At 44.7% G+C, this 25,866-nt stretch overlaps 2 pseudogenes; one reads left to right on the top strand and one right to left on the bottom strand.

Moving 5' to 3' along the window:
• The first annotated feature begins 4 nt into the window (after positions 1 to 4).
• On the top strand, positions 5 to 1,007 carry LOC122037600 (annotated as a pseudogene).
• Positions 1,008 to 1,393: 386 nt separating this feature from the next.
• LOC122037614 lies at positions 1,394 to 3,408 on the bottom strand (annotated as a pseudogene).
• Between the last annotated feature and the right edge of the window lie 22,458 nt (positions 3,409 to 25,866).

Raw genomic sequence — 25,866 nt, 5'->3', positions numbered from 1 at the left:
GAGATTTAGTGTTTCCGTATTCTTGATTTATCCACTGGGTCAATCTGGTTGGTTCTTTGCACCAAGTTTTGGCGTAGCAGCTATATTTATATTCATCCTCTTTTTCCAAGGGTTTCATAATTGGACGTGAAATCCATTTCATATGATGGGAGTTGCCGGAGTATTAGGCGCTGCTCTGCTATGCGCTATTCATGGTGCTACCGTATAAAACACTTTATTCGAAGATGGTGACGGTGCAAATACATTTCGTGCTTTTAACCCAACTCAAGCCGAAGAGACTTATTCAATGGTTACTGCTAATCGTTTTTGGTCCCAAATCTTCGGGGTTGCTTTTTCTAATAAACGTTGGTTACATTTCTTTATGCTATTTGTACCCGTAACTGGTTTATGGATGAGTGCTATTGGGGTAGTTGGTCTGGCTCTGAATCTACGTGCCTATTCTTTCGTTTCCCAAGAAATACGTGCAGCGGAAGATCCAAACTTTCTACACCAAAAATCTTCTCTTAAACGAAGGTATTCGTGCTTGGATGGCGGCTCAGGATCAGCCTCATGAAAACCTTATATTCCCTGAGGAGGTTCTACCACGTGGAAACGCTCTTTAATGGAACTTTCACTTTAACTGGTCGTGACCAAGAAACCACAGGTTTCGCTTGGTGGGCCGGGAATGCTAGACTTATTAATTTGTCCGGTAAACTACTTGGAGCTCACGTAGCCCATGCCGGATTAATCGTATTTTGGGCCGGAGCAATGAACCTATTTGAAGTTTCTCATTTCGTACCAGAGAAACCCATGTATGAACAAGGATTGATTTGACTTCCACACCTAGCTACTCTAGGTTGGGGGGTAGGTCCGGGGGGGGAGGTTATAGACACCTTTCCATACTTCGTATCTGGAGTACTTCACTTAATTTCCTCTGCAGTCTTAGGCTTTGGTGGTATTTATCATGCGCTTCTTGGGCCCGAGACTCTTGAAGAATCTTTTCCATTCTTCGGTTATGTATGGAAAGATCGAAATTAAATGACTACCATTTTGGGTATTCATTTCATTTTGTTAGGTTTAGGTGCTTTTCTTCTAGTACTCAAGGCTCTTTATTTTGGGGGCATATATGATACCTGGGCCCCTGGGGGGGGAGATGTAAGAAAAATGACGAACGTCGACCCTTAGTCCAAGTGTCATATTTGGTTATTTACTGAAATCTCCTTTTGGGGGGGAAGGGTGGATTGTTAGTGTAGACGATTTAGAAGATATAATTGGGGGACATGTATGGTTAGGTGCCATTTGTATACTTGGTGGAATTTGGCATATCTTAACCAAACCCTTTGCATGGGCTCGCCGTGCATTTGTATGGTCTGGAGAGGCTTACTTGTCTTATAGTTTAGGTGCTTTATCTATCTTTGGTTTCACCGCTTGTTGTTTTGTCTGGTTTAATAATACCGCTTACCCTAGTGAGTTTTACGGGCCTACTGGGCCCGAGGCTTCTCAAGCTCAAGCATTTACCTTTCTAGTTAGAGACCAACGTCTTGGAGCTAACGTGGGATCCGCCCAAGGACCTACGGGTTTAGGTAAATATCTAATGCGTTCCCCCACCGGAGAGATTGTTTTTGGAGGATAAACTATGCGTTTTTGGGATCTTCGTGCTCCTTGGTGAGAACCTCTAAGGGGTCCGAATGGTTTGGACCTGAGTAGGTTGAAAAAAGACATACAACCTTGGCAAGAACGACGTTCGGCGGAATATATGACTCATGCTCCTTTAGGTTCTTTAAACTCCGTGGGTGGCGTAGCTACGGAGATCAATGCAGTCAATTATGTCTCTCCTAGAAGTTGGTTGGCAACTTCCCATTTTGTTCTAGGATTCTTCTTTTTTGTGGGGCATTTGTGGCATGCAGGAAGGGCCCGTGCAGCTGCAGCAGGCTTTGAAAAACGAATTGATCGTGATTTTGAACCTGTTCTTTCCATGACCCCTCTTCGTTGATATTTTCTTATTTGTATTTTTCTATATATTCTTCATCATGTTGGATTGTTCCTTTAGAGACTGAGAATCCGTGCGGCAAAATTTTCTCATTCTTCCTCCCGGAAGAACTCAATTTAGAATACTGCTGATGCTGATGGTTAGTTCTTTAGTTATTAGGGTGAATTTCATAATTGAAAAATACTGCTGATGGGTGGGGCTCTCCTCGGGTCACAGAAGGAATGCCCACCGTCCATGGCAACAACTACCTTTCTGGCTGAGATAGATCTTATAGGAAAGAGTCCAACTCCTCCTCCCATCATCAGCAGTCTTTTGCAATAGTTAAGTATTAAAAGGAAGTGTGACAAATTCCCTCCCGCATACTTGTTTCATAGCTTTCAACTGAGCGGCAGACCCGACGCGACTGACTAGAAAAACTCAATCAAAATTGCACCCGTCTTTATCACAATAATTCGCCCAAACTCAACTCTCTAACCATCTGCGGCTTTCATTCAGGATGAAGATCTGACAGCTTCTTTTTAAGAACCAAAATTGTGCCAAAATAACAAATGCAAAAAAGAATAAAAGACCTTGGACCCGTAATGGGTCTTGAAGCACTACTTCTGCATCTCCCTGACCAAAGCCTCCCACATTGGGATTGCTTGTTAATGGTTGATCAAGCTTGATGGATTCACCCTCTGAAACAAGAAGTTCTGGTCCTGGAGGTACAATATCAACTACTTGATGTCCATCCGATGGATCAACAACGGTTATTTCATATCCACCCTTTTCTTTACGTACTATTCTACTTACTACACCTGCTGATGTAGCATTATAGACTGTATTGTGACTTTTGCTACCATCAGGATAAATCTGACCCCTTCCTCTGTTCCCACCTACATATATGGGATTTTTTAAGAAGTGAACATCTTTCTTCGTAGCAGGGTCGGGGGAAAGAATGGGAAAGATGATTTCACTATATTTCTGACCAGGAACAGGACCTATCACAATAATATTTCTTTTATTAGGACGAAAAGACAAATTTCCAATCTTTTCTTTCAATTCGGGAGAAATACGATCAGGGGGGCTAATTCGAATCCGTCGGGTAAAATGAGAACAGCCCCTACATTCAAACCTCCCTTTTTACCATTAGCAAGAACTTGTTTCAGTTGCTTATCATAAGGAATTCGGACAACTGCTTCAAATACAGTATCAGGGAGCACAGCTTGCGGAACTTCAATATCCACGGGTTTATTAGCTAAATGACAATTGGCACATACAATTCGTCCCGTTGCTTCTCGCGGGTTTTCATAACCCTGCTGCGCAAAAACGGGATATGCATTTGAAATGGATGACCGAGTTATTACATATATCATGATCGATACAGAAATGGATCGAGTCATCCAAAATACTACTGATGGGTTTTTAGGTACCCAAGAAAAAGCATTTTGATTTTGCATGTCATTTCGGAGTTTCTACAAGAAATTAGATAGGTAACTAGTATAGTTACCTATACAGGAGTTTGGCATTGTACTAGAATAATTGTACTGGAATATACGATGAATACCTTGAGCAGATGAAAGTATAAGGAATTAAGTCAAATTTTGAATTAAATGCTTAATTTCTATTTCTTTATAAAGGAAGAAGGATTCTAATTTGATTGATATGATGAAATCAAATGAGTTCTTTATTCATTCATTGAATGAAAAATTACTACAAGCGAAGGAGATACACGATTTAAATAATGAAAAATCCAATATTTAACAATTGCATCTAGAATAACTGGAAAAATGGAAACAAGACCAGATATAATCTGATTGTTATGATCCAATCCAAAATCGTTGTAAACCAAACCTATCATTAGTTCCCAACCACGGGTCGAGTGAAATCCGACCCATAAATCAGTAACTAAAAGAATCGAAAAAGCTTTTATTGTGTCACTTAAGTTATAGAGGAATTCCTGAACCCAAGAATTCAGAATAATGAGTTCTTCATTACTCAGAATAAAATAACCACTTAGAATAGTGAAACAGATTATATTTGTCGAGAAATGTAAAATGATATGGAGATCATATTCATTGCATGCTTTGACCAATTGTATTGTTTCCTTGTGTATTCCTATATGAAGTTTTTGTATATGTGTTTCCGGGTACTCTTTTATCATTTCATCCAATAGGAATAGTTCTTCTAATTCTATGAATCTTTTTAGAACGTTTTTCTCTTGAATATGATTTCAAAAAGTTTCGGATTGTCTGCTATTCCACCAATAAGTAACCCGACGGTTCCAGACATTTATTAAAAGAGAAAGAGACCCACCAGGGCAAAAAGACCATAGATGCAAGATAAGGAAGGGAGGCCAATGCTTTCTTTTTTTTCATTTTGATCTGTGAATTGAATTTTTTTTTTAATGAACCTGCTTCAAATGCCAGAAAAGGTTATCTCAAATTTTCCTCAAAAAGAGAGCTTTAGAGCACAAGTTCATAATAGGCGAGCAATTACGAAGTTTGAGGGTGCCAAGAAAACACTTTTTGAATTCAAAATACTGCTGATGTAAAAGATCCGCTGCTCTTATCAAAATACTGCTGATGGCTTTTTAGGGTGCGGGAGGCATTTCAACTGAGCTATCGGGGAGGCATTTCAACTGAGCTATCGGGGAGGCATTTATTCGGGGATCCGATCTTTCTTTCCTTTCTTTGTAGGAGGCTGATCCCGCTTCTCCGTTCTAGGAGGCTGATCCCGCTTTCCGGCCCATGAATGGATAGCTATCGTTCTTTCTCTGACCTACGAGAACTCATCTCACTCTCTCAAGAACTAATCTCCCGCTCTTTTCTTTAATCTCCCGCTTTCTTGTGGGGGCTCGTTCTCATAAGTCGTTTCGTTCGCATAGGATGGCACCGGGAATTGAGTTCCGAGGCATAGGCAGGGACCGGTAGTTGAGTTCCGAGGCTCCTTACTTACTTGTTCGCACCTTACTTACTAGCCAGCACCTAACTGACTAGCCTGCCAGTTGTTCGGATAGCCAATCTCCCGCTCTTATCTTCTATAGCCCTCCCTTATCTTGTAGAGGCACCTAGGAGGGTATCTCATCTTGACTTACATTCCTAGCTAGCTATATACAGCGAGAGAGACGAAGAGCTGCAGACGTAGGCTTGGTTCACTGCTTTCTGATTAGTATGCCCGGCCCGAACAATAGCTATAGTGCATATCTTTCTCACTACTTGTCCTTCTCACTACCGGACTCTCACTCTGGAGGCATACCTTTTTGGGAGTTTCTTTCAGTTTCTTTTCTCCCCATCAGCATTTCGTTCTGGAGGCATTTGCTAAGGCTCCAATCCTCAATCACTGGTAGCGGAAGGGATTTCTGGAAGTGCATTTTCTGGAAGTGCTTTTTTTCATACCCCCCATTTGGAAGCTACTTATCCTGTGGACGTGCGTAACAATGTGTGGACTATTTCGTGTTAACCATTTCTTGGACCATTTAGAACCTCTTTCTTTCCCATGAGGCTCATTTCCTACCTTCCCCCTAATGATAGTAGAGCACTTGTATAGGCACATGGCCCTCTTCTTGTTAAGAGGCATTTGAAGGACCTCTTCTTGTTAAGAGGCATTTGAAGGGCGTCGGAAGGGAGTCAGGCGGATCATGAACACCCTCAAAACCCATCAGCAGTATTTGGCATTGAAGGGCTTTGAAGGGCTTTTCCCCATCAGCTGCCAAAACCGGATTCAACTCACTAAGCAACCGGAAGAGATAATACTCACTAAGCAACCGGAAAGGGGGAGTCTTTTCTCTGAGCTTTCAATAGTAGTTCATGGAAAGAGGGACGACTATAAAGAAAATGAGTCTCGACCAACGTACGAGGAAGATTATACACCCTTGAGAATGGAAAGAGTTTCTTAGCCCCGAATTATAGTGTCACTCGGCCCAAAATACTACTGATGGGTTTTTAGGCTCTCTCCGGGGTACCAGGTTCGCAGGCTCCGCCCCAAGATTCAAGCAAGGAATGAAGACAATGATCCAATCTAAGGCTGAGGAATCTATCTCCACCTACAAGGAAAGAAGGCTTGAAGAGTGAAAGGCATTAGACAAAGGTTCGGAATTATGCTGAGTGGCTACGTCTCAACCGGTCCACTCAATTGAGTGTGAGGCCCGAGATCGTATCATCGCACTTGAACAATCCTTGACTTGATGTAGTCCTCATCAGCACTACATAGCATCAGCACACATTCTTTGCGATAGAAGATGCCCAAGGTGAGCACGAGTTGTGACGATGCGCAGTCGATCAGCAGGATGAGTGCTTTTCTCGGTATTAACCTTACCTTATTGTGTCGTGCTTTTTTCGATCAAAACTTGATGAGGTCCGAGTGAGAACTGGGCTGATTAAGATGAAGATCTTATATAGACTGGTTATATTAAGATCATTAGCGCCTATCCAACTTTAAGAAGTACTAGTACTCTTAGAAGGCACTCTACCTCTTTTCATTCCTTTTGAGTTTCACTATTGAACCCACGAAAGGGTTTCACTGAGGGTACGAATAACTTAATAAGTCAATTTCTCCAATTGAAGTTTCTATTTCATTATTTGTTATTGATGCAACTTGAATTTGAACATATTGAACTTAAGATACATCAGTGTACATACCCGAAACCTTCACGGAACAATTTAAGCTAAATCTCTATAATTTGTGAACATCTGAGAATAATAATGCTGAGGCTGATTTAATCATGTGTCCAGTTATTCTTAACATTTAACATATACAATTTCATTTTTTTTAAGGAGAAAGAGAACATAATGTTGATCAGTTTAAGTAGAAGTTCAAACTCACAAGTGTACGTGAACCACTTTAATGTACAAGGTACGCTGAAGGATACGCATAAATGCAAGAGATCAAGAGAATCTTATTATATACTGTACACTGAGCCATGAACTCAGACTCGTTTTGTTGATAGTAGCATAACTATAAAAGACAGTTTTGCGCTCGCTCACATAAATTTGGAAAGCCCTTTTTTTCACTAAAGTACGTTTTAGTACGTTTTCCATAGGCAATAAAAAAAACCCGCTTCGACGTCCATATAGAAGTGGAAACAAAATTGTTATAAACCCGCATCCAAATTCTTTTCCCAAAAGAGATCCAAAGTGAGAAGGGGACATCAAAAGCGTTTTCCATAGGGCAGTTGGAAAGCACTTTTACCATCCGCATAAAGGTCTTTTTTTTTTCGAAAGTCAAGTGGTAAAGCCCTTTTGCCCTCCTAGGGGGAGAGTAGTGGGCTCGCATATCATTTTTGGGTAGCTCCTTGGTCTGGTTCAGGTTCAGGTACTCAATTTATATTAAGAACTGACTTGTTTTGTTTGCTAGGTTCTCACTATGAAGGCTCCGTCTAGAGTTCAGGGTTTAATTAATAGAATTTCAGTTTAATAAAGATAAAAACTCATTTCATAATTAGAACCCCTTACCCTATTGGAGTCACCCAGCTCATAAAACTATGGATCCCCCTCTCGCGTACTCCACTTATTACTTATGTATAAAGGAAGAGCAGGTCAAAGGCTGCCTCGCACCTCTTCTTATTCAGTCGAGCTCTCATAGATCCTTGAAAGCCCTAACTACTCCTAAGGAGAGGGAAAGGCGAATGAGCACTGATTTGACTCGGTTAGGCGAAAGGAGTTTTTAATTCCGACTGAGGTCCGAGTGAAAGCACGGGGAGGGTTCGTTTGGAGATAGGAAGAGTGGATGGCGAAATGAAAGACCATTCATGTCAGACTCTTTATAAGCTAAGAGAGAGTATACCCAATTGTGGGCGGGCTCGCCATATAATTTATAAGGAGAGGAAGGAGTGAGAACTCAGTCTCGACTGACTGAGGAGATGGCAGACAGGGTTCGAAAATACTATAAAGAAGGAGAGAGTCCTAAATTGCTCGATAATCTAAGCTAAGGGGAGGTAGGAGCGATAGCGACGTGCGAGCCATCTTAGTTAAAGAGAGGGAAGTGCTTATAATATAAAATCAGAATTGCGTATCATATACTCTGACGAACCCTTAAGGTATGTAGTGCTAGACACATCTTAAAATAAGGAATTGTAGACTAGACTTCTTTATATAAGAAGTTCTGACTTCTGATTAAAAAGAACGAAAGATCTGCCACGTCGACGTCTTCCCGTCTTAGAAGCTTTGCTCCTTCCTTATGGTCGAGCTTTTTCATACCCGTATCAACTGTCAGTCTGAAAAAATTCCATTCACTATTGGAAGTCGATGATCACTCAGTTCTCACTCACAGCCACTATAAACTAAACAAGTCTGAGTTCATGGCTTACTTATTATACTAAGTATTCTTTTGCTTTACATTTTAATTGGAGCTTTTAATCAGAATATGAGTTCTATAAAGAGTGGATTCATCTTATACTCTAGAACACAATGTTCGTGAATTCCTAGTGATAAAGAAAGCTAAGCCCAATAAAGCTTAGCATATGGGGACTGAGTTCTCGCCTGGCTGGTAAACGGTTGCCTAAGAGACTGAATTCAAGCTGGAGACTCTAGTTTTTGAGTGAAAGAGAAAGGATAAGTCTTTCCGTGATGCGTCGTCCATTCGATTTTGTTTGAGTGGGGCGGGAGGCATTTAATAGAGAATTCGTAATGTCAGAAGTGCATCTGCTCTCTTTTCTTTCTGTTTCGGGGCAGATGAAGGGAAAGCCCATATCGTATGAACACTCCTTAACTTAAAGTTTAGTAGTCCCGATAGAGGAGAGGGAGAGAATGAGAATTCTGTGCGGGGCAGAGTCTTTGGTAGTTTTTTTGAGTAAGGGAGGAACATTAGGAACGTTATTAGTAATCAGTGCATCTCATCTGGCAGATCATTTTTTGAATGTTTTTTAAAGAAGTGCTCGTGCCGGCGAACTCAACTCACTGCTTGATTTTCTCTTTTCATTCCCTCTTTCCTTTATGATTATTATGATTCTCTCCCAGTGGGGTACGGAGAGGAGGGGAAAGCTTATTCAAGGTGATAGTAAGGACACTGAGTTCATGGGCCTGAACTTAATTCAATAAGTGAGGGTGGGCTTGTCTCTGTTAGATGGGGGGGAAGACAGCTAAGTGAGGCGCTATAGCTCGCATATTAAGTCTTTAGCGAGAGGGAGTGCTCGATGGTGGAGCGCACTTATTACATTCCAAAGCCATTCACTACTCTTGCTGAGGGCCGAAAGCACTCGAGCTACAGCGAGAGGGACGAAATTCATATTCAAAATATAATCATTGTTTGCATATCTGACTTCTGTCAAAGGCATGAGTTCATATCCGGGTCAAGGGTTGGGGCTGCGGTTGGGCCACCTCGGGTTCTCTTACGCAGGGGCAAGGGCATGAATCGGCTGAAAAAAAGCTCTTAATAGCCAATAAAGTGACCATGCCCAAAACTATTAAGCAGCTAAGCACCCCTCTGAGTCAGATGGGCAAGCAAGAAGAAATTCACGGATGGAATGAACTAAAAGAAAAAAGAATCTAATGGAATTAGAATAGACTCAAAAGTGAGAACTTAATATAATATCTAATACTCATAAGATAGTTGCTGCGGTGCTCCGCCTCAGTCAACATCTCTTCACTCTTCCCGGTGTAGCCACTTAATCTCAGTCGTCCCTCAGACTATAGTAAAAGCTTCAAGTACAAGAGGGCATAGCTCATTTAGCTACTTAGCGGGGTCGGTACAAAATCTTGATGCTGCCCACAAAGGGCTTATTAAGTGATTTGACTAACTCAGCGCAATGAGGATCTTCGGCTCTTGCTTGGTCTTTTGTTCTCCCCCTTCCCTCACTACGACTTTCAGTTCTTCCCATCTTAGAACCCGTGGGTGGAGCTACAGGAGAAGAAAAGCTCGGTCTGGACAGGATGAAATTCTTTTGAGTGCCTCTTTCACTTCAGTAAAGCACATTGCACCATCAACTAGTTTTCAGTCTATCTAGCTTCCTGTAGTGAGTGGTGCCTGGTACGCAGAAGCAGACTAAGGCGGATCACTCTGTATCAGTTAAATCCGTCTCCGTAACCAATAGTACCATACTAATAGTAATTAAAGGCAGCTCATCCTTGTGTTTTCTTTTGGATCAAGGTCTAGCTACAAGGAAAGGGAAGAAAGATGGAGAGTCGTTCTTGTGGGGCATGAAGTTGACCAAACCAAAGTCTCAGATGGTCAGCTCTTTCCTAGTTGTGAATTGCCATGAACGAAAACCAAGAACTCACATTACATTCACTGCTGCTGCAGACTATGGTACAAGAGAATGAACTCCTTTTCATTGGACTTCCGCTCCCATGCCCGGTTGCTGCTCTTCGCTGGCACTTTGACTTATCTTAGTGGCTCGACCGCTCCGTGGGGGATAGGGTATTGAATCCTTTTGAGGCGAAATGGTAGTGGTTCATAAGCCCTTGCCCTGTACTGTCCTTAACTCGTGAAGGGTACCAAGGTACCATAGAAAGGGGAACTCGTCTAGCAACCGGAAAAGAACAATAACCGGAAGCGGGGAGCAGCAAAGCAAACTCTAACTCAAGTGCGGAGCCCTTCCTTAACCTGAACTTGGGGGGGAATTTAATTAACTGATCACTTTCTTAATATCTTTTATATCGCGTCAAAGACTTCTCACTCGCTTCTCTCCCTCCCCCTTACGGTCTAGTAGTCGCTTTGCTCCTTCGTCGTCATGCCCCCGTCGCTATAATGATAATAATCGCTCGTCCCACAGCAACAACAGCAACACCCAACCCCCATCATAAGTATTTTATGGCTTTAGGCCATTTAGATTAATACTGATGTGTATTCTTTGGCCATCATAAGTATTTTATGGCTTTAGGCCATTTACTCTTACCCTTATGGTCGAGCCTCTCTTTAGATACTATGAGCAAGAGTCGTTCATTCAAAACGTATAAAGATCAGCAGCAGAAGGATCGAGAGCTCAGTGGAGCACCAGTTACTCTTTCTTAGTCAGTCGCGCTCTTTCATACAAGCGTTAAGTCATGAAGTGTTCCACAAAGGACCTCACAGAAATGGAATGCGCGGTCTCTCTATAGAGTCTTACTAATTGTGTATTTGCTTTGATTCAGGACTCAAAAGAAAGGAGAAGCACCTATACCTATATAAGTCTTTGCTTCGCAGGACTTACTTAGTAAGTGCAATTGAATTTGCTCTCATATCTTTTTCCTGAATTAAAGCGTAAACACAAAGGGAATAACAATTAGAATTTAACTCGAAGGGCACGGGAGGAGAAGGGCTACTATTTTCTTCACTGTCTGGGTATCCCCGATAGGCTCGACTGACTCAGGAGAGGGCAGATAACGTTAATGGTGCTTTCGATATAAAGGGAGATTCAAGCTGTGCTTCATGATGGAGTCTAAATTGCCCCAACTAATATCTTTTTGTTAGACTAGACGTAATTATATGGTGTTCTAACTTCTTAGTATATGATATGATATTTCAATGAACTCTAATTAAATAGCGGAAATAAGGTGGGCTCCCCATCTTTCCCAGTTGTATTTTCGAGCGCTAAATTCTTATTCGCTCCTAGTTCTATTTCGAGCGTCTCCATACTTCATAAAGAAGAATTGCCTTTAGATCCCTAAATTCTAGTTCTCACTCGCTCCTAACTTTCGTTATGTCTTCCCTCCCCGTAGTTTCACTCTGACCTTTTTCATTTGCCCTGACTTTATTTACGAGGTACTGACTTATATTATAGCAATGTCTAACTCACTCGCACCTAAAATTAGATTAGATCCCTTCGCGTCAAAGACGAAGATTTCATAACTAGGGAGTCTCACTATTTATACTGACTATCCCCCCTTATGCTTGAGGCTGATGGTAGCTTTCGGCCCTCCCCTTAGCTTATATGGGAGAGCTCTTATAGACTCTTTCCCTCCCCCTAGGACTGACTTTATAGCTCTTTCTTACCCTAACTGTCTTTCTCTCTCATCTTTCTTTAGATTTGAATTTGCTTCTTATTTATCATAATATCTCGCAAGTGAATGCGGAATGATGAACGACTTTATTGAATTTCAATTTATGCACCTATTCCCTTTCCTTTGAGCTGGGGCTCTATCCATGGGGAATGAGGCTCCGTTATTTACTTTACTGATCCGCTTGAGCTGGGAACTTCAAAACCATTTGATTATTTGCGTCATTATCATTCGCTCCCCATTTTGCATCCAACCTCGGTATGTCTTTGAGGCACACTAAGCTGAATTGGCTCATTCTTGCCCCTTGAACTAGGGGGCTAAATGAGTTCCATTCGGGTAGCTAAGCGCGCTAAGAGCTCCCTTTCGAAAAGAACGTGTAATTTACATTTGCATTTTTAATGTATCTTTACTTTATAAGAAGGGAGAAGCCTTAAACTAAACTCCTAGTCAAGTCGTCCTGCTACTTCCACTACAGCATAAAGAAAAGGCAACTGCTCTTGCAGCAGCACTGCCACATCTTTATTCAATAAAAAATCTTTCTTTCTTTCCCCTTCTTCTTCCTTTTTTTCCAAGCCCAGCAACTATCAAATAAGAGTAGTATATTATATTAGGTTCTGACTGAGGAGTCTATTCTATTCTTTTTTCTTTCTCGGACTGAAATAATCAATCCCATCGCGTCATTCTCACTCGCTCCTTGCTTTTTATCCTGGAGCTACACTCAGAGCTTGAGTCAGTCCGGCTGAGACTGAATGGCGCCCCTTTCCTAACCCTGTCATCGTACGGGATCAAGATCATATAGAAGCGGGTCCCCTTAAACTAGAAACTATAAGTCAGAGTGCGAGACTCATTATATACAATAGAAGAGAGGGACAATGAGTCCTTATTTTGCTCAACTCAAGGATGAGTAGCTCCACCCACGGGATCAGATTCAAGTATGAGTAGCCTTTCATAGGTTCGGATTTGCAGCTTCAGGTTAGCTCAGAGGGGCTTCTTGCTTTTCCTCCTCTTTCATTTTTGATTAGGAAAGGTTATGTAGCTCGACTGAAAGGATCCTTGTAGCTGAGTAGCTACCCAGTGCCATAACTTGCTTTGACTCAGACTGGAACAGAACTACAAGGGAAAGTACGTGAACACTCCGGCTGCATATTCTAATTCACGACAAAGGAAGCACACTTTTGATAGTTCTAAGTTCTTTTACGAGATATAAAGACCACTAGATGTGGATGAAGCCAATAGTGAAAAGAATCCGCGAAAGAGAATGACGTGGCCCGTTGCTAGCTCATAAGCGGGTTCAACATTAGTTATGGGTGGAAAATACGCAATATAAGGCTGCGTGGAGTGAATGGTGCAATGCCTAAGCCCGATAAGAGGGTCTTAGTTATTAAGGGAGGATGCGAGGGTACGGAATCAGACTCAATGGAGCAAGAGCGAGTGTGAAAAGCGACATAGTCATCGTCAGGGAAAGAATGAATGTAAAGAGACTGAGTCAGGTACATTACATACTGATTCTCTGGTGCTGGATAGGGATCTTTACTTCCTTTCACCACTGGCACAATCAACATAAATTAGCTCTCTGAGCTGCGTCACCTTCTTTGTAGCTCGACTAAAAGGGACGACTGAAAGCACAGACTAAGAGGATGCGGCGAGCGGGTAAGATGGTGAATGGGCTCGGGGGTTCACTTCTTATTCACGTCGCTCTCGCTCGTACCTAATAAGTGATAGGTCTGGACCGGAATTTGGGCAAGGCTACAAAGATAGATTCTTAAGCAGCTACCCACTGGCGGCGGCAAGGCCGGGCACCAGTTGATTAATTAAGTGCTACTCGCTCGAGTCTTTCCCGATCGTCTCCCTCGCTTGCGCTGGAGCCCTCCTTTTAGTCGTCCGTAGAAGCTTTGATTCTTCCTTTCGTACGAGGTTTAAAGAAAAAATATGCGTTCTGGACAGGAAGCAACTGACTCTAATGGAACTCAGACTCTAACATCTGGGAGCTTCGTTGATCTAATTATAAGTTGCACTGCTTTGGTTTCCGACCGAGTCCATATAAAGACAAGCTTGAGTTGTCCCTTCTTTCCAGGTGGGAGGCTCCGCAGGGGTCACACACTGTATGATAATTCCTTCAGGCTCTTATCATCAGTTCATTCAAAGAGATATTGGGGGACACACTTTTTTTCTATTAAGAAGCCCCTTCCCTTCGTTCAGCTCTTTCGCCAATCGACTATCGTCTCACCTATCCATATCCATATCCATCTCCATCTCCAGTGGGTACACTTCCCTTCGTTCAGCTCTTCGCCCCACAGCAACAGTCGTAAATGGCTTTAGGCCATTTACTCTTACCTTATCAGTCGAGCTCGATCCTTACGTCTCCAATCCCCCTTCCCTTCGTTCAGCTCTTCGCCCCTCGCCCTTCGGGCGAGCTCAATCGGTTGATTCCCAAAAGTAATGATGGTATTGCGCTGGCTCGTCTACACGTCGCCCCTTCCCTTCGTTCAGCTCTTCGCCCCACAGCAACAGTCGTAAATGGCTTTAGGCCATTTACTCTTACCTTATCAGTCGAGTTCTATCCTTACGTCTACAATCGACCAAAAGTAATGATGGTATTGCGCTGGCTCTATTCCCCTTTTGTCGCCCCTCTCGCATACGCTCGAGCTCTATCTGTCTCCTACTATCGACCTTACGGTCGCTGGCTCAATACTGCTATTAACTACTCTTTTAGTCGCCCCTCTCCTTATCAGTCGAGTTCTATCCTTACGTCTACAATCGACCTATCGGTCGCTGGCTCTATTCCCCTTGTGTCGCCCCTCTCCTTTACAATATTAGTCGAGCATATCTAAATCTACAATCGACCTATCGGTCGCTGCCTCTATTCCCCTTTTGTCGGCCCTCTCCTTATCAGTCGAGCATATCTAAAGATACCCTCTCGCATAATATTCGCTCGAGCTCTATCTGTCGATACCCTCTCCCTTATGGTCGAGCATATCTAAGTCTACGATCTCCCAACTAAATGACGGTATGGCGCTGGCTCAACTACTCTTTTAGTCGCCCCTCTCCTTATCAGTCGAGCTCTATCTTAGTCTACAATCTCCCTTACGGTCGCTGCCTCCTTGTAGTCGGCCCTTCCCTTCGTTCAGCTCTTCGCCCCTTCCCTACAGTCCCTCGCCGGGCATGATTGAATGCCTGCCCTCGCATGGCACTCGCCTGGGATGACCTGCCATGATAAGCTAAGCTAACTCAGTGAGAGAGAATATAATAGCAGTCACTAGCCTTTCTTATTACTAAGAAAGAAATCTCTCTATGAGATCAGAGCTCTTGTTCCATTCTTTTCGACTTCGCATCTGTCTGATGGGCCATTCTTTCCTATTTCCCTTGAACCCTTGAATCTGCCCCATTCATCCGCCTCGCCTAGCTTCTTCGACGTCGAGTCATTCCCTTACTACCGGCTTCACGGAACCTTTCCTATCATCATCAAGAACGTCGAGCCCTCGACAAAGCATCTCACGCTCCTTTCCTCTACGAACTGCCCCAAGACTGGCTTAGATAGGAATGAATCATCATTGCCCATCTGACCAATCCAGCATCTCTGCTCGGGGGAGGATACATAAAGTCGGTTTCTGCCGCGTTCCGCTCTGAACTTCGTCACTTGTCCGGTCTACGCAAGAAGAAAGTCGATCGGGTCTCGCTCCGCACCTAACTCATTGCTTTCATGGACCTCAGTTAGCCTTTATAAAGCATAGAATCGTAGTAGCTCACCCGCCTACTCACCTTTGCTCTACTCTATTGGTGTCCCATTCACTAGGCTCCGGTACTTCCGGAGCCCAAATGAACTTGATGGTCGGCGTGATGCCACTCCACTCTACGGGGCCTTCGATCTACGGGCATGGGAAGCAGTGGGAAGTGGGAGATAGCCGGAAGGTTGAGTCCGAATCAAGATCCTTTTTTCTCTTTTCAGTAACTGTAGTTGTAGTATTCTAGTCTCATTATATACATTAGTATATATGATGAATGCCTCTCGTCATGCCCATCCAAGACCAATCACTTCCTCGACTTCGCTTGGCTCGCTGCCTCTTCTAAGCCCTCTTCTTCATGCTTCCTTAACCGACCACTTGTCCGCTCGCTCATCCCGCTCGCTGCTTCACGTCGTTGCAAAGCTTCAATTGTTGCTCGCTGCTTCGCTTACAACGCTGGCTCGTTCATTCCACTCGCTTGGGTCTTCCTAAACTTAGAAGTCTAAAGCTCCCGTGGCATGTTCTCTTCACGTTCCGGATGTATTCGATGAGCTCTAATCTCACGCCCGTTGTACCAATGTCCTTTCCCGACTTGCTTATCCGACGGACCACTCTCGAATTCATTCCCGAAGTCAGAGAAAAGCATCACTTCATTCCACGTACGAGATGCGCTCTCTGAACTTCTGACAAGAGTTCCGTCTCCCGCATCATTAACTTGGTTTGGTCTCGCACTAGCTACCTAGATTAGGGGGAGCAATCGAGTACTCACTGTATTTGAGGTACTTCTCCCTCTGCGTCACGATGTTCGCTCCATGAACTCTTTCCCGCGTCACTCTCGTCCTCACTTGCAAAGTAATGACCGTGTTTACTGTCGATTGCCATAGTGCCGATCACCGGGCAGACTTCACGATAGTGAGAAAGCAGGAGAATGCCTGGTACGCTAACGATGCGATATTAGTAAATTCTCATTCTCTCTCTAACCGTAGCACGTAGTCTCATGAGCTAAGACTGGACGCATTTATCGCACCTGCCCATCGGGTTCAAAACTACTCGACGATCTGCCCAGGCCTAGCTCGCTCTACTAAGAGATCCGGGTCTTATCAAATGCTGGCTCTGGCTCGCTCCACTTTGTTGCACTCGCTTGTCGGCGTCCCAATGATCTGAGGCGGGACATTGAACCACACTCATATCAAGCAAGACAGAGTAGGGCCAGTCTCCCGGGGCACTAGTCATGGATCGATCGCTCTGTCGGCTTTCCTTCTCACCGAGTCTTAATGCTCCCGTTGGTCGCTCCTCTTCTTTCGTTGCCATGTAGCTAGACCAGGATCAGATACGGACTTCCTTTCTTGAATAGAGCATCCCGTACGACTTGAGCCCTTGAACGTCTCTTTCCCGATCCTTTCCCCCGGTCTAATGGCACAACTGGCTTTGGACTCGGCACCATGACTACCCGCATTGTCGACTTGCTTGGTCCATTCCTTTTTTGCTGGTGAGCAAGGACTCGGCCTAGGAAGACTCGGTTCTTAGGCACCGAGGGAAGCAGTGAATTTACCCGTGCTAGGAAGGACTTGGAAGCAGTGCTTGAGGGCCTAGCAACTAGTAACTCTGAACCCGGGCACTTCAGTCGCAGCTATCGCACTTTGCCCCAGGACTAGGGCGGGCCTCTCACAGCTTGGACTCGGAACCAGTGTTCGGAACCGTCTTCGATCAACCATTTCGAAGATCAGGGAGACTGAAGTTCTCTCCCCGCCTCTACTATCCACGACCGGAAGATAGGACTAGAACCCTGGCTCGCTCATCCGAACTACTTGAATGGCAGCCACGTATATTATAGCAGCCACTACTGCTCTATCGCTCCTCGACTTCGCATGGCCTACTAAGCCTTCGGAGGATTAAGCTCTGCCGCTCCTGGGATTGGGAACTGACTCCTTATCTTATGTAGATCGGAGAGTTCGGCATGCAATCGCTAGTGACGTAGAGATTATCCGACCAGATCGACTGAACCGTAGTTCCGTATTGAGGCATTCCCTCCCCTGTGCGGAGAGCATAGCATCCGTTGTCCGCTCCCGAGTCCTTTATGCGCATGACGGCACTACTTGAATTTCATTATAATTGATTGAGAAGAGGCGCTTCTCAAGTCGAAGATGCACTCGTCATGGTCAAGTCATGCTATGAAAGAATCAATGCCGAAAACAAGCGAGCGAGTGGAATCGGAATGAACGAGCCTATGGGGGGAGCCAAGCAAGAAATGCTCAGCCCTACTCTTGATGGTGGACAAATGAGGGCAGAGGGACGAGCGAAGAAAGAAGACCGCTTCAGCATTGGAGGAGAATGGCCTTTGTCCGCATTCCTATCCATTGACTTTTCTGGCGCGCTCCGTTTCACTTCACTTGCCGGGTTCGGTCCTCGGCACCAACGAATAAGCGAATAGATAGAATTCCAGAACAGGAGTAGGACTGAGGCTAAACGGATCAGTTGTAGCACCCGATGCCCTTTGTAGGCATGGAATCGTAGGTATCAAATTCCTTCGAGGTCCCGCCTCTCTCTTGCTTCAAATGCATTGATGAATGAGTGCCGTGAGCCAGGAAGTCGGAGGAGCATCAACGGAGAGCAGCAGGTATTCCGACCGAAGATACGACCTGGACAGGGGCAGTACAGGCCGAGTCGTACCTCGGCCCTGACGGTCGAGAACTTCATTCAAATTAAGTGCACTCGTCACGTCGCAATGCTCGTACCTATCTGTATTTCGAGCCTACAAATACTGCTGATGGCCAAAGAATACACATCAGTATTAATCTAAATGGCCTAAAGCCTACAAATACTGCTGATGGTAAGAGTAAATGGCCGTTGAGCCATTTACGACTGTTGCTGTGGTTGCTGTGGTTGCTGTGGAGTGAAAAGCCTCGGTAAGGTTAACTAGCTACTTTACTCACTGCACTCGAAAAAGATAGCAAACCCACTATAGCGACAATCGGTCGGCTCCTACGGGTGGAGCCTCCCTCGCCTAGTATAGTTGCGCTTTCTTTTCTTCTTCTTGGTCTAGTCTATCTACCCGTCTCTAAGCCCCTCACTTTCCCTTTTTTGAGTACAGGTCAGAGGCTTGTGCGGCTAGCGTAGCTAGCCCTGTCGGAAAGAAGAAAGAAGAGGCTGATGCACCTGCCCGGCAGTGGGTGGATTCAGCTCGATCAACTGGGATAGGAGTTTTTTTTATCTATTTTGCGTAAAGCCTTGGTGCGAATGCAGTTATGAATGGGAGGGAGCAGCTTCAATAGCTTTGGCTGTGAAAACTCTTGGTGAAGGAGCATCAGTGTCATCAGTTCACCGGCAGGACAAATAACTACTAGGTTTGTGCCAGAAAAGCGTCTTGCGTGACGATCAAGGGAAAGAGTGGAAAAAGAAGGAGATTCATCAGCTATGGAATCTGACAGGTATCGGTATTGAACAGAGGGGGCAGCTCATATAACAGCAGCGGGACCAGCAGAGGGGGCAGTTCACAAAGCATCCCGTGGTGCGCTTCGATCCGAGGGGAAAAAGTCTCGGGCTTAGAGGTATGGATGGTCCCCACTAAGGCTTGCCTACTGCTTTGTTACCAGAACAGGATCGATTGAATCTTTTACCAGTGCCCATGCTCCTACTCGGCTGGTGCCAAATCAAAAAAAGAAGTTGAAGCTTGCCCAGTAGGCAGTTAGATGTAACCATGCTGGCAGTACTATGATAGCCTTAGAGCTTGAAGGTCTCTGTCCCTAGGAACGTGATGCTTAGGTGCCAGGTTGCGCCTGTGTGATATGATATTGATCCAGGCTTTCAGTCGAGCCACCTTTCTACCGATTCCGATATAGCCTGTGGGTGTGGAAGGGGCCTATCCGCCTCGTCCCTCATCGCTTGTTCGAGAGCTATAACTTCACCGGTGAGATTGCTACTTACTAATAGGGGTTCCGATCTCTGGAAACTGTTCTCAACACGTATCTTTTCTAGAGCCTTCCCCTTCCGCAGTTTCTGAATCTGTTGATTTTGATGAACGTTGGTCTATCGTATCGTCAGCTCGTTCTTGACAGATCCGATCGGGTGTTCATAATCTGGAGTAAAAGGATTCGAACCCCGGTACCAAAAACCGATGGAAGTGAGAATATTATTGAACTGCTTCTCCTTGGCAGTCAAAAGTCAACTCGTCTACATCGACTTCTCGTCGTCGATTACTTGCCTGAGCAATTCTCAGCCCAACTCTGTCTCAATGCCCTCTTGGCAAGATAAGCCATCAGTCAGCTGTACAATGTAAGGATCACAGTCAACTTCCCAATCCGTATTCCTCAAGCCCTCATGCTCGAAGCCTATGAGTCGTTATAAACCATGCCAGCTCCTTTCCCAACGACTGCCGCTCACTTTGCAAAGACACTGCAACTGAGCACTCAACCTCTCTTCTTCATTTTTTAAAAAAGTCTAAAGGTAGCTAACTGTGTAAATCCTGACTTTAAGAAGTAAGCAAGCGCTAAAAGTCCCCCACGGAGCGGTAAAGAAAATGATATTAGAGGTTCACTAGTGACTGGAGTGAAGTCGTAACTATAGAATAGAATCTCTCTCTTTCCTTCGAAGGTCAGACTTTTTTGGGGTCTAACAACCACTGCATACCCTTATTTATGGACCGATTCACTCTGCGTAGGAACTTAGGCCTAAACTTCTTTCGAAACTTGACAGAGCGGCCTGTGATGGAGTGGGACAGACTGAGTTAGATTTTCCGTCGTGGTACACCGAGAAAAAGAATGACCGTACCGAGGAATTCTACCGTACTCCGTGCAGGGACCCTTCTAAACCTGGTTAATGAAATTTAGACTATGGAAGTCCGCTCTTCGTTGGGGTGCGGCACGCGGCTACGATCCGGGTCTCTCTTGAACCAGCGGTGCTTCGGAGGATACTGTACCACTCAAAAGAAGGGTGGGGTTGTGTCAATGGTTCGAATCCACTGGAAGTGAACCATGTCAAGGTTACGGGGTCATTTTGCCGAGTCTATGGCCGACTTTCGTCTCTGTTCGACCAGTGGGACGATGCCGGGGAGAGAAGTGACCATGGAGACGAGAAACTTTCGTATGCCTCTTTTAATCAGGCGTAATCCATCGTACTAGAGCGATCCGGTACATAACCGGTTATTTCCTCATTCATGATAGGATGGCCTATCTTATCAAGTGCTAACAACGGGCCAAGATCAGCTGGAGGGGATTGAAGAATCGTCAGTCCTCGTGAACAATTCTGAGCAAAATTTGCAAGAAAGTCTGCACACCGGTTCCCTTCACGAAAAATATGCCGAACCTCCTTAACCCAACCCTCCTCCTGCACCAATGCAATGCAATCTAAGACCAGACTTGAGCACTGATGTGTGACCCCCAAACCAGTCTTGAGAAAATGAACCACAACCGAAGCATCAAGCTCAACAATCACTTGAGTTAAACCAAGTTGCTTAGCAAGCAACAACCCCTCTTTTATACCCCATAACTCCGCTGAGAGATTGTCCGTAGCCCCTGACTACAAAAACCCCGAATCCACTCACCTTGGCTATCTCGGAGGAGACCTCCTGCTGAAGCACATTTTGAGCTATTCTTGATAGCTCCATCAGTATTTAAAATGAAAGCATGAGGATCTGGAGCTCGCCAAGCCACCCAACGCACCATTCGACTAGAAGCCACTTTACGTTGCATGGCAGTGTGCACCTCCTTAGCCACCATACGAGCACGATGCCACACCCGACTTGAGTGCCCCTCTTCATTTCGAAAAAGACGGGCAAAATCAAAATTGATTTGAACGAGAACTTTGTCATTCCCGCCTACTATTCCAAATCCACTAATTAATTCATTCAACATGGGATTTGCTGCATCTTCCTCGTAGATTGATATCAAGTAGGTGTAGTTCTGAAGGGCACCCTCTTTCACTGGAAACTAGCATTCAAGTTCACTTACCAATCATCATAGGCGCTGTAAGCCAAGCAGGTCTTGTTTGCGTATCATACGTCATTCTAAAGATAAGTCAAGGGCATCATTAGCTTCAACTAAAGAATCAGTCGAAACGGACACTGAAGCTACATCCGCAACAGAGCGAGTAGACAGGTGTGAGTGTTATGGATCTAGCTCTTCACGAGCTGCAGAGCTAGACAAGCAAGCAACAAGGCTCTTTTCAGCCTTTCCGAAGGGTCTTTATCCAATGAAGCTTTCTCCTTTACTGCAGCCGGTGGATTGGTCTTTCTTTATAAAAGTTTTCGGTGCTTGAAGTACTCGGTTCTATCTTTCCTGAGTATACTGTTGAAGAAGCAGAATCGGGAACAAAAGAGTCTGTCTTTGACGATAGGGCTTGAGGTCGATCGGTCCACCACTAAGGATCTATGGTAGGTCAAAGAGCGCAGAGAATCTTTCCCACCGCTTGTTCTTGTACGCGCTATAAGATATAGGCTTTCTATGAAAGCTCGTAGGATCAGCTGACAAAACAGAAAGGGATTCGGACTCGCCTGCTAGGCTTATCTCTGGGATCGCAAACAATGTGCCCATCCGGATGGATATTGGAACATGGGCTGGAAAGGCTACGTTTATGGCCATTCCAATGGACGACTTCTAGATGATCCTTGGAATGGAATTTTGGCGAACGTCCTTGCACCGCTACCGTTTATGGATTCGATTGCTATCTTGGTATACCAACCTTGCCTAGTTGCTACTTCAAAGGCAGCACCATTTGTAAAGAAAGAAAAAACTGCATTGGTCTCAGCGATACAGGTGAAGAAGGGTTTGCGAAAGGGCCAACCCACTTTCCTTGCAGGAAGAAAGCCAGGGATATACAGTAAAAGAACTGCCAGCCGAAGTTTCGGGACTCCTCAAGGAGTTTGAATCTGTTACGCCACCAGAGTTGCCGAAGAGACTGCCTCCGCGACGGGCAGTTGATCATAAAATAGAGTTGGAGCCGGGGGGTCAAACCGCCAGCACAAGCCCCTTAAAGAATGTCTGTCCCATAATTACAAAAACTTCAAAAGCAGCTAGATTCACTTCTGAGTTCCGGATACATTCAGGCATCAAAAGCACCCTTTGGTGCACTGTTTCAACGCAAACATGATGGAAGTCTTCGAATGTGTGTAGATTACCGGGCTTTGAACAAGCTAACTCAAAATAACAACCTATTGCTTATTTCTGATCTTTTCGATCGGAGCCCGTGACTTTTCAAAGCGTCACTTGCGTTCTGGGTACTACCAAGTTTGAATTTCAGAGAGTAGAGGGATGAAGCGAAGACAACCTGTGTGACAAGGTACGGAGCCTTCGAGTTCTTAGTCATGCCATTTGGATTGACCAATGCTCCGGCCACATTTTGCACTCTCATGAATGAGATTTTCCATGAAGAAATTCGTCGTTGTGTACTTGGACGACATTCTTGTGTATAGCCAGACTCTGAAGGAGCACCTCTCCCATCTCCGCACAGTCTTTGAGAGATTGAGGGAGAATGAATTCTATGTGAAACTGGGGAAGTGCTCATTCGCGCAGCACGATATTATGTTCCTCGGCCACTGGATAAGGAGGGGAACTATACGCATGGACAAGGAGAAGGCCCGTGCTATCACTGAGCGGCAGGCCCGACCAAGGTAAAGGAGCTGCAATCATTCTTTGGGGGTATGTACAAGCTTTTGTAATATGATTACTAGCAGCGGGGAGTAGTTCCCTAAATCGATGAAAGCTCTTACTCTTTAACTACCTTAGGAATCAACAGAAAGACTGGCTTAGTACCATTTCGAAAAGAAGGATTTCCTACCTAGCTGCACTTGGTTCGCTTAAAAACAAACCTCTCTTGCCACGGCAGTAGGAACGGAAATAAGGAGCAGAGTATGGATGGATAGATGCCAAACGGCCGTTAGCTATTAAGTATTTCTTATATAGCAGCTGTGACCCTCAATACTCACGTTGTAACCGAAATGGAATGGAAAGACTCATGGGCATTTCTCACGTATGAAAGAGCCGGAAAGAATAGATGAAAGGCAAGGATCCAGATCATCGAAAGTTTAGCAAACAAGACGGCGCCCGCGGCAGAAGAGACCGATCCTCCAATTCGCGTCAACGATTGGCAGCTAGAAAAAGGAGCGGAGCAATGAAAAGAGATGGTTAAAAAAGTAATAGAAAAGTCTCCGTTTTTAAGCTGACCCACCGGTCTTTACTTGCAACTCTAGTCGAGGTTCTGAAAGAAAGAAAGAAAGAAAGATTTTTTGCGAGTGAGAGAAAGAAAGGAAGGAATAACGGAGACATAGAACAGTTTGCCTTAATTCTTTTTTTGTTATCCGCCCTACTAAATTCTTTTCGGTCAGGAGGAGCGAGAGGGTCTGAAAGATACTCGAAGCGATAGCGAGAGGGTCTGAAAGATACTCGAAGCGATAGCGAGAGGGTCTGAAAGATACTCGAAGCGATAGCGAGAGGGAAGGTTTGGGAACCGAAGGTCGAGATACCCAAGCCGAAGAAGTGTTTTCGAGGGAACCCGCTCAGCGAAGGATGTGGACAACTTCGTGTGGGGCATGGAGCAGTACTTCCGAGTGGCTGGGATAGCCGAGAGTGCTAAGGTAAGCACCGCTGCCCTTTATTTGAGTGATGTTGCCTTGTTGTGGTGGCGTCGTAGGTGTGACGGTGTGCGGAGAGGGGATCGCACAATCACCACGTGGGATGAAAAGAGCATTCCCAATCCCGATTACTCAACTCCCGAATATCCTCAATGAGTGCAGCTAAAGGATGGAATGTTGTGTCTCCCCTCAACATTAACTGCATGACAATAAGAGCATCAACCTCACAAATCACCTTTCGTCACCCCTCGTTCCAAGTTAACATGAGCCCAAACCGTAAAGCATGCATTTCGGCTGCCATATTTGAACACACACCCAGGTGGGCTGTAAAACCAATAATCCATCCACCAGTAGAGTCCCGAATTAATCCACCTGCCCCAGCAAGACCTGGATTTGCTTTTTTTTTTGAAGCACCATCAGTATTAGTCTTAACCACATTGTCAAGCGGTGGTTTCCAACTTCTCATCTCTGTTCGACAGAGCTTCTGAGTTCTACCCGCCTTTGCAGAAACAATCTCATGTACATTTAAAGAAAGAACACGCAACATATCCATATCATTTAACTCCTGACGGTCGGTCAGCTTGGAATATTGCTTTGCACCTAGCTGTCCAAATTCTCCAAGCTGCTGTAGCAAATAACACAACATCCCTCAAACCCCGACTCCTCAGTTGTAAATTCGAATACAACCAAGGGTGCAAGTCTGCACTGAAAAAAGTATTCCATTGATCAGTTGGAATAAAGAATTCAGAAATTTTGCTTGCCTCAACACAGTCCCTAAGCACATGCAGCACATCCTCTACCATCCCCCCACATATTGAACAACATGGAGCAGAAGACACCCCCCTAGAAAACCTGAGAAGATTAGTAACCAAGCGTTCCTTCCAAGCTAGCCATAAAAAAAAGTCAATCCACCGAGAAGGTAAGGGAAGTTTCCATAGCAAAGTGAAGAATCCTTCTTGCTCTTTACCATCTAGACCCATCAACACTTTATAAGCACTGCCAGTTGAAAACACACCATCAGGGGAATACCTCCAAATATATTCATCTACCATCGTGCTCACTCTAGGAAGTGGGTACCCCAAAACCTTCACTGCAAGCGGAGCTGGTAGTGGAGCAAATAATAGCTCTGCATTCCACGTCCCATTCTCCAATATAAAATCGCACACCCGTGCTTGAACATCCACAATGGGAGGTAAGGGAGAGTACTCTTCAGCAATCGGATTGCCCAACCAAGCATCAGTCCAAAACTGTGTCATATGACCATTACCAATCCTTTTAGCCATTCCACCTGCCAAGTTTGCTAAACCATAGACTAATCCTTTCCAAGCATGAGACCAAGAGGGACGTCCATTAGCATGGGCTTTAGCAAACTCCAAGACATCACCAGAAACCCCATACGCCACCTTAAAAACCTGGACCCATAAACTGCTCGATTCAGTCAAAAATCTCCAAGCGGTTTTTTGCAATAAAACATTATTGTGATTAGCCATCATCCGAATACCCAGTCCCCCATAACATACCCAGTCCCCCATAACGCTTCGGCAAACAAACATCAGTCCATTTGACCAGATGAAGTGCTCGTTTAGACTCTGTCCCTCCCCACAAAAACCTCCTATTTAGCTTATCTAGTTCATGCACCACACCATTCGGTAATCGGGCAGTTAACATGGTATAAGTAGGTATGGCTGAAGTGACAGAATTGATTAAAGTCGATCTCCC

Source organism: Zingiber officinale, unplaced genomic scaffold (assembly GCF_018446385.1).
Source record: "Zingiber officinale cultivar Zhangliang unplaced genomic scaffold, Zo_v1.1 ctg68, whole genome shotgun sequence".
Classification (NCBI taxonomy): domain Eukaryota; kingdom Viridiplantae; phylum Streptophyta; class Magnoliopsida; order Zingiberales; family Zingiberaceae; genus Zingiber; species Zingiber officinale.
This window is presented reverse-complemented; position numbering and strand designations above follow the sequence as displayed.